This window comes from Lissotriton helveticus, chromosome 4_1, assembly GCF_964261635.1.
Source record: "Lissotriton helveticus chromosome 4_1, aLisHel1.1, whole genome shotgun sequence".
NCBI lineage: Eukaryota > Metazoa > Chordata > Amphibia > Caudata > Salamandridae > Lissotriton > Lissotriton helveticus.
The window spans coordinates 2,069,410,981-2,069,427,271 of NC_136063.1; positions in this window are offsets into that span (position 1 = coordinate 2,069,410,981).

Consider the following 16,291-nt stretch of genomic DNA (forward strand, 5'->3'; position numbering starts at 1 on the left):
TCATGGGAAACAGACCCTCAACAATCATGCTCTGCCTCCACTGTTTCATCCTTTTATCCCTGGATTCCTGTTTCTGCCTGGGGTACCACTTGGTCAAACCCTTGTCCATTCGGGGTCTCTCTCTTTCAAAAGCCTCAATCTCCCATTCCTCTAATGCCTCATACTGCGTTAGTCTTGGTCTGGGATGCAGTTCATTCATTCGGGTTCTTAAATTAAATAAGATCCTACCATTGAAAGTACCATCTAACGGAAAAGCCAATACTCCGTCATCTTTTGTGTACTTCACCCAATTCTCCAGCCACACACAGGTATTGTACCCTCGGTCAAACATCATGAATGAGGCGGGAGTATTGGGTGCTGGGACAAGAACACCTTCTCTAGATTTAATCGGTTTGTCCGTTTTAAAATAATTTTTCACCTTACTTACAAGGGACATTTTTCTCTTGGTTCCGTACATAATATCGTATCTGTTAGCCTTCCACTGATCCCTTTCAAACCCTAAATGCCTTGGATCAGGTCGAGTCTCTGTAGTCCGCGAGTGCCACATACGACTTCTGCGCTAACTTTGTTTACAAACTACCTCCAATCAGAACGCGCTTCAGAAAATTCGTGCAACCAATGGGTGCGCGACACAAAATAAGCTCCGCCAATGGGTGCGCGGCCCCTTCGTGAGACAGTTCCCACGCTCCGGCGCTCACCCCTCCTTTACAATTTCAGCTCCGCTACCCGCCCGCTGCTTCTACCAATCCCAGCGCGGCACAGAGTGACGTCAGAGGCGCTTCGCGACTGACTCCCTCCCTTCACAAGGTAACGGAAACTTTCTTTCTTTTAAAGTGCTCAGTGCTTGGTTATTTTACAACAAATACACATTCGCCACAGTGCTCAAGTGTCTAGACAGAGAAAGAATTCTTTTACTGCAAGTAAACTACTTCCATTTACTTTTCACTCGCTGCGGGCAGATCTCTTCCGCCTACCCTTCACTCTAGCATCGGTGAACCTGTTATTCCCCTAAACTCATCCACTTCTTTCCGGGATATATTCCGAGTTTAAGGTTTCTCAGCGGACCCCTCTGCTTTCACGCTAGCTCCGAGGAACCTGCTACTCTTCCGATGTGACCCTTACTAGGTTACGCCACTATGGGAATTTTGCCAATGAACCCCGTTACTGTCATTTATTCACACATGTATTCAGAAAACCCTAGTTAGTGCTTCCCGGTTATCCTAACCTGCACCTAACTTTCCTCGAACCTGTGACCTCAGGACAATGGATTCTATTCACCACTTGCCCTTTCAATTCCCCGGGGAGTTCGGACAACACTTAACGATTCGATTTACAAATGCATGGATTAGTACATATAACAATATAAGAACAAGAATAATGACAATACAAAAATTCATGAATTTCAGCAGCGTATTCACAAGAGAGTGATCAGTTCCCTCAGAACAGCCGCTCTTATAGCAGCATTAATATAATAGCAGCTTCCGACTTAACTAGTCCAACTAATCCCTGCCTCACTCTCAACTAGTCCCTAACCATCCTCTAGCTACCAGAAAACTGATAGAGCGCGCGAGGCCACCCGGCCAATAGTTTTCGCCGTTTCCGGCTTCAGGGCCCATATACTTTCCAAATCACCATATACATCGATCGGGTGACTTCACGAGCTCTACCAGGTTGATGTGTGTGTGTTCCCTGCTACCAAATTTCCGGTGCACCCGACTTACCATCCACCGATGCGGGTGCCTAATGACCACAATGAATCAGGGAGCTAGCTGTAAAAGAAAGGCAGCAAAATACAAACCCAACCAATAACATTCAAATATTGTTTAAAATGACCACGGACAACTGGAAGTTTTAAAAATGTTTATCTAAAGTTCAATATTTTCTTGCATGAGGTACAGTAAAATAAGGCAATCAATAACCAAGATAACGTAAATCACATAAGCATGAAGAAATAATGACAGAGTAATCATCAAGGTACTAAATAAAATGTAGCGAGAAAATACTATGCAAGTCAGTATTATCTAGACAGGGATAGACTAAGTGTGGGTGACTATAGGAGAGCTTATAATGAATAACACGCTTCACTTAAGGTGAAGGGGCCTTTGAACAATCTAGGCAACGAAGTTCTAGACCATATCAGGAAATGACACACTGCTATGCAAAATATAATTTCTAACAAATGAGAAGGCATAGGAATAACTTTGCAAAAATTATAAATGACTTTCAATAGTTGCAGAAAGGCATGGAAAATATCACATATGCAATGTTGAACTTTATTAAAGCAAAAGTTAGAAATTCAGAAGGTGCAAGAATTTCAAGAGGTTCAGAGCAATATTTACCTAGAAAGGTGTGGAAACCAAACCCTGGCCACGGGTCAGTTAAGGACAGGAAACCCTCAAGGAAGGATACCCCTCAAAGGACAGCAGGTGCAGAATGGACACCCAGGATAGGACAGGATACCCTCGGAATAGGAATCAGGACAGGACCCTCAGGACAGGACAGCAAACCCTCAGGACAGGACCCTCTTCAGGACAGGACCGGAACCCACAGTTCGGAAGCAACGCCTGCGCTCCACCCGCTCTGCAGCTATCGATCAAGACCCCGATTGGGTCAGCGAACTCCCAGCCAAGTGCCTTGCCAGCACTTTAAGGTTCAGTAGAACCTTAGTCTATGGTCAAATTCGGACAGAGTGCTCCGCAGCGCTCTGTATCTTCAGTCACCTATTGAGTGCGTTGGGTCAGTGACAGGTCAGCTAAACCAGACAAGTCGGACGGTTCACTAGGTGAACCCATGGTAGATATACAGTTTGGGGACAGTGTACCACCCCCCAATGTTGCAAAGTGTCAGAATCCCTCAATTTCGATTGGTCCTAAGGTAGGGTTTGGGTAACACACCAATCACAATACACGATTTGAAGCCTTCATTAACATATTTGGGTACCGCCTAGCAGGTTTGGGGTTCCCAGGAGAAACTGTGCAGAAACACAATGACAATTTAACATTGTATCATATGAGGAGCAACATTCGCTGTTCTCGCAGGGCAGAGGTGACTTTCTCAGGAGCATCTCGCCCATCACTGCCAACTGGCTATGTTCCATCAGCCAAGGTCCCTCGTGCTGCCGAATGTCGCACAGGCGCAGAAGGGACCTCCAATATGGCTCTCCTCTCACTCAGACCCCCATTTCCCGCGGTACATGAAAAGTAAGCGAAAACAAATTAATACATAATAATGTCATTATGAAAACACATCACAGGGTTTGTACTTTTAACTCATCATCAAGAAATAAACTTATTGCATCTAAATGTTAGCTACATTGATACGGACACAAGAGCAGTGGCACGAGCAGTACCACATGATAAGCACAGCTATGAATTACGCATGCGCATAACTTTCCCTCCACTTCTGCAGACGCGTCAGGACACGTGAGTGTGGCTGACGCATGCGCAGTAACTAAAATACAAGCGGCGGCCATTTTTAGGGACACGGATTAATTCATTAGAAATACACATAGGCAAGCTTCGGGAACTTTGCCTAAACAAAATAAATGTTAGTAAAACATACACTTTTGTTACCTTATTACACATAAACGAGGTTCTTGATTTCGGCAAGCCGCAAAATATGCGAAGCTTTGCTTCATCACCTACTGGTACCTTTAGTGATTTTTCAAATGATATTCTCAAGATTTTCTGGTAAAACAATGCAAGCTGGAATCCCACTGCTGCCACCAATGTGAGAAGTTGGCCTGGTATATGATGTCCACTATTCTAGTGGGCACCTTGCACCAGTCCAAACGACCCTTATTGATGGTAGGTTTAAAGTCAACCTTATAGAAACTATCCTAGTGGTAGCTGTGGAGAGCAGCCTTCAGGCCAAGTCTTCGAACGAATGTGAAGCAGCTTGTTTTACCAGTCTATAATCTCCTGAATGATCAAATGAAAGTACACCACACAAGGTATATATCAAATATATATATTAATTTATTCTAAACACAACCCCCCTAGTCTCTTTATGAGGCTAGAGTTAAAAGTACAATACAAGAATTTTAAATAGCACACAGTAAATAGCACAGTATACGTTATGCCCTAGGGGCCTCACAAACCATATACTAAAATAGTGGTATAATAACCATGTGAGGGATAGAAGTGAGGCCTAGGGCCTGTAGAACCGCTGGGGCAACCAGGAACCACCCAAGGTAGGGACGCAGGAGACCCACGGGGGACGCGTGCAGTGTCTAAACACAGCCGCGAATCACCATTGACTTATATGGAAGAAAAGTGAGTTACAATTTTAAAGATTAAGGACACTTGGGAGTGAACTACCATGGAACCCTTTTAGACTTAGACACTTCGAGAGTCAAGACCCACGGGAGCACCGGAGTACTCATGTTACCTCACCCAGGGAAGCCGGGTGGATAGGTGTCTTTGGTGTCGGGTTTCGTCATCGATTCCAATGGAGAGCTGCGAAGAAGTGCTGTAGGCGACCAGAGGAAAAGTGTCCGGGTGGATCCAAGGGTGGATCGGAGATGTGAAGAACCTGAAAGCAGAGGGGACAGAGCCTGGGTCACTAGCCAGTGACCAGGATGGTAACAGGAAGATGCCAGCTGATGTTGGGTGTTTTCAGGGGAAGTAGGTGAAGCTTGACTCTTCAGCCACGAGTTCCAGGAGGTGTTGATGACCAGAAGCTGGATTCGAGCTGTCCCACAAAGGATGTCGAGTGCTGCAGCGTCGGTATCCGGATTGGACCCAACAAGCTTTGGCAACAGCAACCCACGCAAGATGACAAGATTGGCTTTGGTGCAGACCAGCAAGGTCTGAGGGACTCACCCTTTGGAGGGGAGTCAGAGCACATCTGGAGCAACAAGGAAAGCTCGAGAAACACAGGATTGTCCTTCGTGGAGACCCACTAGCCAACGGACTAGGGAACGCAAAGGAGCCTCGAGCTGCGGGGAAGAAAGGGGACTTACGGAACACTTGTGGAGTGCAGGCCTCTCAGCTTCGGTGCAAAAGGTGCTTGGGGCAGGGGCTTCAAGTACCCCAATGCACAACTTCGGGAAACTTCGGGAAGTAGGTGCAGTTGCAAAATTGCAGGATGTCCGGTCCCACATCTCTCGTGTCCGCTGCGGTTTTCAGCTTTGTTGGGATCTCGTGTCGGCCTCAGAGATGTCTGGAAGTCCATGTCCTGTGTCGCAGATTCTTCGGGATCCATCCGGAGCCTCACAAATGCAGACCAGCAAGATGCTCTTTGGTGCCTGTTTGAACAAGGAGGTCACTCCTTGACCTCAAGGGAGATTTCTTCCATCTTCAAGTCGATATGGAATTTTGAAGGTCCAAGATTTGTGTGTCAGAGTTTCATCCAGGGTAATCTAAGGTCCAAGTGACTGGGTTCCTATACTTATACCAACTTTAGGGGTTGGACTAACTCTAGGGTCCCACCTATGGGAGGACCTGGGGAGGGGGTGGTTACACCACTTCCCCTTTGTCGAGTTTCGTGCCAGAGCTGGGGCAGAGTGCCCCAGCAACCGGTTTGAACTGAGAAATGCATGGAGCACCTTGTGTGCCCCAGGCAGTGTCAGAAAAGCATTCACTGAATGCAACCCACCCTGCCCCAATACACTAAAGCCTGTCTGGGGAGGTGCTAGCACCTCACTGGACAGGAAACCTATTGTCCAGGCCTCCCCTGCTGGAGTTTCATCCAAAGCAGGAGGTCAGACTCGTGTCTGTGGCAGCAGCATCCATTTTGTGATGCTGAGGCTCGTTTAAACTTTAACCGGGTATACCCTTGTGTACATGTCTTCTCCCTCTAGAAGGGTGGAATGCTACCGCCGCTGCCAGAATTGGCGGAAGGGGGGGGGGGTAGTATTCCAAAGTGTTTGACACCTAACACAACATGTTTTGATAAAGGCAAACCAAAGTTAGCATTAACCGCGAGGATTATAATGCACTTAAGAGTATATGGTATGGCTATATCATAGAACGGCTATAAGGAAGGATTTCCAAAAGTTGCAGATGGGCTCAGCTAGGGCACCCTCTCACACAAAACCAAGCACTCTGCCTTCAGGATTGTCAAGGCCTGACATTAGAGTGACTTATAGGTTAATATGTGTCTATATGTAAAGGTAGATATAGGTATACTATATCTAAGTAAGGGGTGCCTACACCAACTTACCCAGGCTGCAAGTGCAGACCTGGGGTGCCATTTTGGAAGGCTTCCCAGGGGCGGCATAATACATGCTTCAGCCCCTGGTAGGCCTCTGGGGTACCTATGCCCTTGGTACCTAAGGTATCATATACTAGAGGCTCACAAGGTAACTCAGTAACCAATTTGGTATGTACCTAATGTACATGGAATTTATTTTAGTGAGGCAGCAGATAGACTGGGGCCCTGAATAGCAGGATCCCAGACCAACTAAGTCTAAAACCAGCAAAACACCAGCAAAAAGTGGGGGTATCCATGCAGTAAGATTCCACCTTCCTACAGGCAGTAAGTAAGTAAGTAATAGTTTATTTACAAGCTTTAAAATTTGCGTCAACATGTAAAAGACAATATATCCCTACAACCTTTAAATTCCATCTATATACAAACGGACAATTCCTCACCACACAAAAACGTTTTCCTTTCCGGTTAAATCATAAGATATATATATATATATATATATACTAGCAGCCCGTCCTAACGTTGTCCGGGTATGAATTGCTGCCGGCCAGTAGTATATTGTTTTGTAGGATTTCGTTTTGATAGCATTTCTTATCTGTGACAGGCCTGTGAAACGCTCCGATTCACAGTGCACTGCTAATGCACTTAAGAGTGCGCGTTCAGTAGTGTGTGAACTCGAGTTTCCCTACTTTATTTTTCCTTGAAATATTATATAGTGCGAACTCGACAACATGGCATGAGCACAATTTACATTACAGAAGAACACATTCATTTGTGGTAGGCAAGGGGAGACAAAGCGATTTGCCGAGATTCGAACGTAGCCCCCCAGCTCTAAAGTTCGCAATTCTAGAACTTGTGGCGGGAGGTGTGTCTAAAAGTGTATGTCGGTGCTGGCCATCAATGAGAGAGACCTGTGCATTTTTCAAATGGGTGGTGAAAAAATATGAGTATGTTGCTGGAGATGTGGGCCGCCGTGCCACCAATGTACTTACCGGGGGAGGGTAAACACCCATTATTCCGCAACTTTCTTTCCGCATACCATCACACCGCATACTTTCATTACGAAAGTACTATGACTCCGCAATGCCATTATAACGCATGGCATTACATTTTATATGCTTTTACCACGCATACATTTACAACGAAATTTGCTGTAAATGCATGAATGGTAAAAGCATGTTTTTTTAATGTTTGGATAAGGTAAGTATGGGTATAGGGTATATGTTTTGGGTTACTGAGGTATATGTTTTGGGGTGTTTGGGTATTTTAAGGGTTCAGATATAGTTTTGGGTTATGGGGTACAGGGGTAGTTTTAGGGTTTAGGGATAGGTATGGGTTTTGGGGTACAGGGGTATTTTTAAGTTTCAGGGCTAGGTTTGGGTTTTGGGGTACAGGGGTATTTTTGGGGTTCAGGGGTAGGTTTGGGTTGTGGGGTACAGGGGTATTTTAAGGGTTCAGGGCTAGGTTTGGGTTTTGGGGTACAGGGGTATTTTTAGGGTTCAGGGCTAGGTTTGGGTTTTGGGGTACAGGGGTATTTTAGGGTTCAGGGGTAGGTTTGGGGTACAGGGTTATTTTTAGTGTTCAGGGCTAGGTTTGGGTTTTGGGGTACAGGGGTATTTTTAGGGTTCAGGGGTAGGTTTGGGATTTGGGGTACAGGGGTATTTTAAGGGTTCAGGGCTAGGTTTGGCTTTTGGGGTACAGGGGTATTTTAGGGGTCAGGGGTGGTTTGGGGGTACAGTGGTATTTTTGGGGTGCAGGGGTAAGTTTTGGGTTTTTGGGGTACAGGGGTATTTTTAGGGTTCAGGGGTAGGTTTGGGTTTTGGGGTACAGGGGTATTTTTAGGGATCAGGGGTAGGTTTGGTTTTGGGGTACAGGGGTATTTATAGGGTTCAGGGGTAGGTTTGGGTTTTGGGGTACAGGGGTATTTTTAGGGTTCAGGGGTAGGTTTCGGTTTTGAGGTACAGGGGTATTTATAGGGTTCAGGCCTAGGTTTGGGTTTTGGGGTACAGGGGTATTTTTAGGGGTAAGATGGGTTAGTGTTTAAGGGTGTTGGGGTATTTTAAGGAGTAAGGGTGGGTTATGATTATGGGGTGCAGGGGTATTTAAAGGGTGCAGGGTGGGATTAGCACACATATGAGACATGGCATGAAGGACGGAACGTACCACACGCCCCCAGCGTTTGTCACGCCCCCAGCACAACGCAGACACGCCCACAAGGGACTACTTTGCTGGCACGGTTCTTTTACCTTTTAAATGTATATGGTGGGCGTCTGCATAGCCCATGTCCTTCTGCTGCAACTGCCCTTTCCAACGCTGTATTGGGTGTTGTGATTGGTGCTGTGGTTCCTGAGATTACCCGCCTCAAAGGTTTGGGCTCTCTCGTTATTATATTAGTATAGATATATATATAAAAAAAATTAAAAATCAATTAGAAATCATGTCTTGGGAAAAGACAATTAAGGTTCAAGTCTTGAGAGTTTCTTTTCTGCACCTTCATAAACTTTACAAGATTACAGTTCAGCTGAGAATCGTGGGATGCAAAGAACAGGTGAATGACGGTTTAAGAGTCAGAACTTTGCATTTTCTTTTCCACTGCTTTCATGAACCTCACAAAACTACAATTAAGCTGAGGATCAGGAGGTGCGAAGCAAGCAAGGACTGCCTGTCTTCGTGAGCGAATTCCTCGTCGGTTAAAATGGTATTTCAGCAGATTCTTACGTTCTCCCAACAATTTATCACAGGAGCACAACAAATGAGGCATGTCCTCCGGCACCCTTCCACATAAGCGGCAGAGGGCGCCCGCCATTTCCTTTAACAAATGTGGAAGGTGCGAAGTACAGGGTTACAGCCCCAGCCTATATTTTAAAAATTTCATTTTACCTATTTTTGAGTAGCCCAAGTCAAGGTAGGTCTGTGGTGCCTGTGTGGAGTACGTATTCAAGATTATCCAGCCGTTTGACCTTTTTGCAAGTGATGCCTTGTCTTCAACCCATGAGAGATATTTAACTGTTTTCCTGACCAATCTTTTAAGCGTAATATGGCTTGTGGGAGTGTCCCAAAGTTGTTGTGAGCCAAGATTCGTCAGGCCTCTTTTAAGGTACTTCGCTGCTGGTGAAGCTGGGTGTTGTGCTACTTCCTTCCATAAATAGTCATTTATGGTTCCTTGATTGGTTTTGCGTATTTTATCCCAGACAGTAATGAATGCCCCCTGTCTCGCCAGGAGCTGTTTTTGGATGCCAAACTCAAGCCTAATTTGAGCTGGTGAAGTTTGTTTAGGCAAACTAAAAATAATCCTATACGCGGCTGAAACTGTGTTATCTAGTATCTTGGCATCTCTGGCAGTGGCAGTGGCAGTACTAAGCTTCCACTCAAATTAAGAATATTACAACACCTACGTGTCATTACAAATCATGATCATAATTATCCTGTAGCACGTCACTACACAGAGTTTCACAACAGCAATAACAGTAGTTTACAATTCTTTCTGGTGGACAGAATACTAAAACACATACGAGGCGGGGACTGGAAAAACGTCTGAGAATCCTCGAATCTAGGTTCATTCTGGACTTAGACTGTAATGTCTCTAGAGGCCAACAATAAAAAAGATATTTATGAAGAAAAGCTGATTCTCTCTTTGAACAGGTTGCAGATCAAAATCATGCAATCTTCCTGATAATTCTTTGGGATTTTTACATAGAATAAGTTAACCCCTCTGTTTCATTTCTTCACATTTTAATTGAGAGAGGTCAATAGGGTAATGTAGTATGCAATTCAGTTCCTATTTAGAAACTGACAGTGGGCACAAACCGCGATTGTGGAGCTACACACTAGAACCCAATGGGGCTCCAGATGCATCTACTCTTTCCCTATACCCCCTCTCTTATATGACGATACACTCACTTATCACAGTCCCATCACACATCACACACCCTGCACTAAGAAAAGGATACAACCTATGCTCCTTTGAGATAAGGGCAGTAGAAGGCATATAACGCATTATCGTTATCGTTGTTGGGACGGCTAACATGAAATATAATGAGAATCAAAGTGTAAACATTTAGAGGCATCACTTTGACACATGCGGTTAGTACATAGGAAGAAAGACTAAATATATAACATCAATATTACACGATGTAAACATGGAGATGGGTGGTAATGAAGGAGTTAGGATCATATTAAACTCACGAATGTTCCTATATGAATAAGCCTCAGAGATAGCAACACACGCATATTGTGTACCGAATAGAGCGGGAATCATTAATTCATGCGAGAATAAAGGTGTTTATTTCATAAGCGATTTATAAGTATTCAAAGATGAAATGTGAAACGATAGCACTTAGCACTGAAAGTCGTAAAAGCTATACCATATGATTATTGAAACTCGTGATTGTCAACAATGATCTGATAATGACCTCATATGATGTCTACGATATCAATGCAATCATGCAAATGTACTTAGCATTGTAAGCCGTAGAAGCTATACCATAGAATTACTCACATTCGTGATTGTCAACAATGATTTGAGAATGACCGCATATGATGCCTACGATATCAATGTAATCATGCGTGTAATTTATTTCATTTGATTCAATTTCTCGTTCTAAATTACTATTTATCAGTACTTACAGGTTTGTGGATGAATTATTTGGTTATTATAACCTTTTATTGTTGAAAGCCGCCATGAAATGTTTTGTTGCGATTATTTTGTCTATGTCTATGAGCCGTGAAACCTATTTGTAAGGGAAGTTAGTGCACAATAAATTATTGTGCTGTTTCCTGGTGTGCCGCCTTTTGATTTCATGAATGTTTTGTGGAGCAAGAAACTGATCGTATATATATATATATATATATAAAACGTATCTGTAGCACTGAAAGTGAATTGAAAAAAGCCCAACTAGAGAGTAAACAGAGATTTTTGGAACGGGGTTATACTGCTAAATGCATTGATGCAGCTATTCTCAAAAGCAAGGCAATAGACAGAGACAAGCTATTAAAATTGACAATATCAGGGCCAGGACCAAGTGTTGACACAGACAGTGCTGTACAGCCGGCAAAAACCAAAGATCAATCCAATAAAAATTTGAATGATTGTGGGCTACAGCAAGCAACATAAAGAGATCAATCGTATCATTCAGAGAAATTTGCCATTGGTAAAAAATTATCCGATCCTGGGACCCATGTTACCACCAAGACCCTCTATTACCAATAGATGGGCCCCCAATATGAGAGATAGACTTGTGGTTAACAATCCAATAGAACAGCCAAAAGGGAACTGGCTAAGCCAAAGAAACAGCTTTTACAAATGTAAGACCTGTAAAGCCTGTCAACATGGCACCTACATCACTAGTTTTAAAACAGCATTTGGGGGCGGTGAGCACACAATCAATAAAGCTCTGTCATGCAAAACAGAATTTGTTGTGTATATCCTCGAGTGCCCCTGTGGGCTTAGGTACGTGGGAAGTACCAAGCTGCAGGGGCATAAGAGGATTCTGCAACATATTAGAGCGATCAAGAATCGAGATCCAGTATACCCCGTCGCTCGACACTTTAATGAATTTCATCAAGCAGACCCAAAGTTTTTAAAGTATTGTTTAATTGACAGTGTACCTTTTAACAAGAGAGGGGGCAACAGAGAAGGAACCCTGCGTAAATTGGAAACCAGGTATATTTTAGAACTGGATTCCAAACACCCTGATGGCCTTAATACTACAGAAGGTTGCACATGCCTATGATTTGAGTCTTAATACTTTTCTTAACCTGGATAAACACAATATACAATTTACAGGTTTTTATAACTTTGAGGAATTGTGATGCCTGCTTAAGATCGGGGTTATCAAAAACAGGAATGTAATGATGCTGTAGCTAGAAGAACATGAAACTGGGTAGTATGTATTTTGTAGAGCTCAATAGATAAGAACCTCACGGATATCATTGAAAAACTGATAGCAGGATAAAGGCTTTTATCTTGTGTTTTTATATATATATTTTATGGTTTTTGTACACATTTAATATGTCATTTCACTTGAACGGACACTACTAAAGACAGAGGCTTCTGTCGACCAGTAGGGGTTACGGCATGGACAGGAGGTAACAAAAAGTAAGATTATGTATATGTATCAAAGTTACAATGGTTGGAAAATACAAATAGCCGATAACTAGACAATAGCAATATAAGGGTACATAAATAAATAGATATAGTTAAGATGAATCAAAGAGTATGGTGGATGGACGTTCAGGGACTTTAAGTGGGCAGCTGTTTTTTACATAAACTTATCTGAGGTCCAGAAATGTTCAAAGTCGTGTGTTTACATCAACAGTAGAATTTAGGGTATTGGCACCCGTAATTACAAAGATTCCATATTACATAGGGTTTTTAAATAGATTTTACGATATATTTTTAGATCAATTTATATATTTATGCATTTATATCTATTTATGTACAACCATATTGCACTTTGTCACATTGCTAAGTTTTTGATCTGGGAGTCAGGATGGCGCAATGTATGGTTGGTATTCAAACCATGATTTCAGACTGAGGTATTTTAAACCATGATCTGTAAAAAAGACAACTGCCTATGGTGTATACAATGTAACATACAGATTATCCCGGTTGCAGTAACAAATGTAAAATGCACTGTCACTTTAACACAGCATGGTGAAAAAATTTGAAAAAATGGTATAAAAACAGTCAGGTGACTGACTCACGTGTCATGTGATCAAGGCACCCTGGTGCCGAAACGCGTAATGGCCGGCAGTGTTTGGAACCAATAAAGAAGATTCTGTGCACTGAACTGCGGTCCGTGCTCCATTTTGTGAAATTGCGAATGCCGGTTGGCAGTGGAGTATTCGAGATATATATATATATATATATTCACTGAAAAAACCATAGGTTTCAGGCCTTATATAGTTAGGAATTAGCATTTAAAAAACCTTTGAAATTCACTGAAAAAACCATAGGTTTCAGGCCTTATATAGTTAGGAATTAGCATTTAAAAAACCTTTAAAATTCACTCAAAAAACTATAAGTTTTAGGGGTGTTATAGTTAGCTGGACATTTCACTCATACAAAACCATTGAAATTGCTCTTATATAGTTAGTTGTACTAACTATATTTCGCGCACCCGCAATCCACTGCTGATGATGTCACATATTACATCATTCATGACATGGTCAGTGACATCACTGATGACATCTCAAATGACATCACTGATGACATCACTGATGAAATCATCCAGTGAATGTGGTTTGCTTCGTTATTTAAATATGCATTATATATATAGCAATTTGCATTGAAGAATGAGTGGATATATAAAAATAAATATTTGGATGGAGGATTTAGTAGCAGTGTAATTGACTGTTTACTTGAATAATTTACAGTGTCTCACTAAATATAGTGGATAGTGACTAAACTGTTTGAATATCTGTATCACTTTGTCAGTTGTGTAAACTGGTTCTCAAGTTGGTTACTAGCTATGTGAAAGTCTGTATTAGTTATTGATTAGTTAACTGAGTATTTGTATGGGAGAGTGAATGTGTGTGTGGTTCGGTGAGGCGGGGGGTGACTGCCCAAAGATGTGTGAATAGTTGATTCACTAGATATATGAAGTTAAAACTACATGTTCTAACAGTTGTTTGGGTGAGTGAATATCTTTATGGGTGTGGTGGTGAGCAAATATATTTCTCAATGGTACATGTCCAACAAACTAGAAAAATAAAAGGCAGTGTATGCGTCAGTTGTTGTATATTAATAAGTATACATAAGACTCAATGATTGTGTGAGTGACTGTATGAATAACTTTATACTTGTAATAATGATTTTATAATCCACTATGTATGACTTACTATCTAAATGAATAGATGAAGTTGTGTTTCTATAAGTGTGTAGCTAAGTAAATATGTAAGTATGATCCATTGTTTGCATAAGTGAGTAGGATGACTTCATATGTGAATAGGATGTGTGGTGGTGTGTAATGTCGATTTAGGTGTATAAGTATTTTTGATAGTGTTCTATTGTTCATTGACAGCATGTATGAGTGAATCTACAGGTAAGTGATTAGATGTGTGTATACATCTATGAATCACTGAGTGGGTTTTTAGATACTTGTATTGCTGTAACAACGGATTCAAATATGATACTCTGTATTTTACAAAGAGTGATGAAAGATTTTACTAGTGTATGAAAAGGTGTATGTGATTGTCACGTGGATGATGTCATCAGTGATGTCATTTGAGATGTCATCAGTGTTGTCACTGACCATGTCATGAATGATGTAATATGTGACATCATCAGCAGTGGATTGCGGGTGCGCGAAATATAGTTAGTACAACCAACTATATAGGAGCAATTTCAATGGTTTTGTATGAGTGAAATGTCCAGCTAACTATAACACCCCTAAAACTTATAGTTTTTTGAGTGAATTTTAAAGGTTTTTTAAATGCTAATTCCTAACTATATAAGGCCTGAAACCTATGGTTTTTTCAGTGAATTACAAAGGTTTTTTAAATGCTAATTCCTAACTATATAAGGCCTGAAACCTATGGTTTTTTCAGTGAATTTGCAAGGTTTTTTAAATGCTAATTCCTGACTATATAAGGCCTGAAACCTATGTTTTTTTCAGTGAATTTCAAAGGTTTTTTAATGCTAATTCCTAACTATATAAGACCTGCGAGCCCACCAGGAATCTCCAGTATGCGCCAGGGGACTGCATTGCAGAGAGGTGTAATGAAGCCATGCCACTTTTTACACCTCTCTGCAACGCAGCCCCCGTGCATGTTTGAAGAGGGGGAACTAATTCCCCTTGCATACTGGGGGCCCCTGGGGGGCAACTAGCCCACCTTGAACCTCCAGTATGCGCCAGGGGGCTGCATTGCAGAGGTGTAATGAGGCTATGCCCCTTGTTACACCTCTCTGCAACGCAGCCCCCTGGATCGTTTGCAGAGGGGGAACTAATTCCCCTTGCATACTGGGGGTCAACTAGCCCACCAGGAGCCTCCAGTATGCGCCAGGGGGCTGCATTGCAGAGAGGTGTAATGAGGCCACACCCTTTTTTACACCTCTCTGCAACGCAGCCCCCGTGCATGTTTGAAGAGGGGGAACTAATTCCCCTTGCATACTGGGGGTCCCTGGGGGCCAACTAGCCCACATGGAACCTCCAGTATGCGCCAGGGGGCTGCATTGCACAGAGGTGTAATGAGGCTATGCCTCTTTTTACACCTCTCTGCAACGCAGGCCACTGGCGCGTTTGCAGAGGGGGGACTAATTCCCCTTGCATACTGGGGGTCCCTGGGTCATATATGCCCAAACGCCGAAATTCCGAACGATTGAAAATGACTTTTCTTGAGAAACATTTGGATTTGGATTATCATGTCCTATACTTTGGAATTTTTGAAAGACTGACTTTGAGGTTGCTATAAATTACTCAAGTCTGCCCGAATTGTGTGGGTAAAATTGATAACTAGTCACTTTGAATAAGAATGTACTTACGTCTCGTTTAACATTTGGAAGAAATATCTAGTTATATGACAACAGGATACCGACATAACTTGAAGGAAATAAGAACGCCCTGAAGAAGTTCTGTTGTACAGAACGAAACGCGTCAGCTGGCTGTGGTACATAAACTTAAGGAAAATAAAAGCATTTGAATATACACCAAGATTCAGTGCTTCAATAAGGACTCTAAGTGATATGATTTGATTGGACTTATTGTGCAAGTGGTGCTGTGCCAAACTTTGGAATATTCTCCACTACGCTCTACTACTTACTCTCTACTACTCCACTACTCTCTAATACTCACTCTCTATTACTCATTCACTACTACTCTACTACTCTCTACTACTACTCTCTCTACTACTCATTCCCTACTACTCACTATCTACTACTCTCTACTACTCACTCTCTACTACTCTCTACTCTCTACTACTCACTCTCTACTACTCTCTCTCTACTACTCACTCTTTACTACTCACTATCTACTACTCTCTACTAACTCTCTACTACTCACTCTCTACTACTCTCTCTCTCTACTACTCACTCTTTACTACTCACTCACTACTCTCTACTACTCACTCTCTACTACTCTCTACTACTCACTCTCTACTACTCTCTACTACTCACTCTCTACTACTCACTCTCTACTGC